This window comes from Calonectris borealis, chromosome 3, assembly GCF_964195595.1.
Source record: "Calonectris borealis chromosome 3, bCalBor7.hap1.2, whole genome shotgun sequence".
NCBI lineage: Eukaryota > Metazoa > Chordata > Aves > Procellariiformes > Procellariidae > Calonectris > Calonectris borealis.
In genome coordinates this window covers 18,037,940-18,040,815 of record NC_134314.1, presented here as the reverse complement: position 1 = coordinate 18,040,815, position 2,876 = coordinate 18,037,940, and the positions used below count along the sequence as shown (strand labels likewise).

Sequence of the window (2,876 nt, the reverse complement as noted above, 5' to 3'; positions counted from 1 at the left end):
AGACCACATGGCTGATGTTACTGAAGGTGCTCAGGTACTCCAGCGATGACTGGTGCAGAAACACATAAAATAGAAACCACCCAGCTGACAATACTCTGATTCTTTCTAGGTCATCACTGACATTACACTCTTACCAGCACCTCCCAGTTTTCTCATTTGGTCCCATTTGCCTCAGAATTCAGAGAAGCTTGTTACCTAGGCATGGGTATATCGACCTTGAGAAATTGAGTTTTCAGGCATTTCAATTTCATGATCACCTGTGCAGGTCTGATCCTGATCTTCTCTAGTAATTCTCTTTTCTCCCTTGGGAAATTTCTGCCATCTGTCCTCTTATTCCTTCCTGAAAATGGAGGCAAAAGTACAGCTTTTAGCAACATCCTCAGTAAATGCTTTCACTTTCTCTCACAGGCCCCATCACCCCTTTCAGTAGTCTGTTATTCCAAACGCACTGCAAGCAAATACATTTAATTCTCTTTAAAAGTGAGCAAAGGTTTCAATTACCAGTTTCATTCTTGTCCACCGCATGTATTTATTTCAAACACTTATGCACATTTCTTTTCGTTCTCCATCTGTCTTTTTTTATTTCCATTCGTTCTTTCTGTTGTGGATTGTCATCTAATGTAGAGCATTATAATGGAAGTCAGGTCTTCTAATTCAGCTGCTTATCCCTCAAACTTGTGGTGTGACCCTGTGTGTGTCATTAAGCCTCAATAAGCCTCAGTTTCCTACCTTTAAAAATGATGTTGTCTGTTTGAACCATTATATTAAAATTGTTTAATTGAATCATTTATAAATGCTGAGTACTATTTCTATTTCATGCCAATCATACCACCCACATTAATAAACTCCTTTGTGTTTACCTCTGGGCTGATACATTTGCCATAATCGATTGTTGGGCTCTGAGTTCACAGTGAATAGATAAATTTCACTTCATGGACATTTCCCTTGCTCTTGAACCCTTTCCCCTCCTGCATGACTTTCCTCCAAAAGTGCTTCATGAAACCACGCAGAGAAAACCTGTTAAAGAGAAACTGAATTTTTAAGCTGAACGACAGATAATGTAAATACTATGGTCCCCTATACTGCTAATTGTTCTCGTTCTTTAGAGGTTTCAGTGAAGAGTGTCTGAATGCAAGCATTTGCCCAAAGCATTTTCAGCACAATGCAATCACATTGAAATGAGGAAGGAGAACCTAGTACAGATAATGGGGGGATGGATCCCATCTATTTATTTGTGGCTCAAAGAGACGCAGAAAGCACGTAACACTCAAATAATGTTAACGAATAAAAAATTGATACAATGTGTTTTGCTTTGGTTTGTTTGGGGTTTTGTTTGAGGTTTTTTTTAACTTCAGTATGATATTATTCAAATTAATTGACAGAGATAGGTTACTCTTCTTTTAGTTTTGAATGGTCTCATCAACATTCAGCTCCACAAATACTACTGTTTCTTTTAGCAAAGCAAAAACGTCCTTCCTACTCAGAGCAACTCAACAAACCCTCATTCGGTTACTGCCACTGGAACCTTTGTAGACACAAGTCCAGGTAGCCCTTGTGCTTCAGGCAATAATTTGCTAGCACCTTTTACATGTTGAAGCTTAGTTGCAGTCCCCACATGCTCAAAACTCAACATTATATGCACGTTAGAATATTCAAGAAATGCAGGATCAGACCCAAGGATAACAGACCATGTGTTGTACAATTTATTGGGGTAGAAACATCTCAGTCATCATTTGTCCTTGCTTATAGGAGGTTATATTACCTCTTCAGCTCTGGTTGCTCTAGCAGAGAGAATTGCCGATCAGTTGCTTTCTATTATAATGTCAGATAGTGTCCGCTTTGGGCACCTTCAGTGACACTCATCTGTGGGAGACAGTGCATAAGGGAAAGAGTGTGAGGATTTTCATTATATGAAATATGAAGCTTGATCAATGGCTTGATCCTACCCACTGAGAGGGCTGGAGCAGAGATGAGTGCCTATTTCATGTCCGGTATTTGTCTCCTCTGACCAGATAAAAAAGGACAGAGAGAAAATGCAGCGATGATGCTCTGCCTCAGCAAACCTGTCAGGCAAAATGACCCACAGCAGGAGCGTTCCAGGAAACTTTGAAGTTCTGCAAACCACAACTTTTTCTTTAAGATGCACCTCACCTCTTTTTTTAGTGATTTTTTTAGTGATTCCTGACTAGACTGTTAAAAAGCTCAACACGTGTTCATAGTTTCCACATATGCCTCCACAAGGATGCTACTTTTGTGCCCCGGCCCCTTAGACATTTCTCGCTACCCAATGTTCATGATTTTTTTCTTGGATTTTGTTTTCTAAAACTTTTCTTCTCCCTCCAGCAGCAAAGTTACATATTCTTCAGGTCACCTGGTGTCTCAAGTTCTTTCCACTAGTTTCTCCCTGTCTGTCTGATTGATTCTCCTGCAGAGATCTCTGCCTGTCACGTCCCATTGAAGACGTATTAAAGAGCAGGTAGGGGCTGCAGAAGATGCTGACTTCTCAGCAACTACTTGGTTTGTTCTCAAAGACTAAGTGACTACTGTTTTTCATTCATCACCCAAAGATAATCATATACATTTACCAGCAAGAAGAGTACTGCTACTCAAATATAAGTGTTAATGTTACACAGACTGTTACATCTATCCAAGGTGGATACCATTTTCCTGTTGCCTTCTTTCTTTGACTTCAGGCCTTCTTTTTTCCTTCTTCCCTACATAAGGATATTTCCCCCTGTGCTCTGTTTCACAACAATGCAGCATCTTCCAAGAGATTAAGGATTGATTTGGCAACATCAGGCTCTTCCACCACATCTTCCCCACTGGTTCCTCACCCCTAGAGCTCAGTCCTCAGCCAACAACCTGCTGAGACTTTC

At 40.3% G+C, this 2,876-nt stretch overlaps 1 long non-coding RNA gene across 1 annotated transcript; it reads right to left on the bottom strand.

The window, feature by feature from the left end:
* Positions 1-258: 258 nt before the first annotated feature.
* Positions 259-1,948, bottom strand: LOC142081317 (uncharacterized). Its single transcript, XR_012673303.1, has 3 exons — positions 1,763-1,948; positions 861-1,017; positions 259-340 (listed from the first exon to the last, which is right to left on the bottom strand). It is a non-coding gene; the product is annotated as an uncharacterized LOC142081317 (long non-coding RNA).
* Positions 1,949-2,876: the final 928 nt, after the last annotated feature.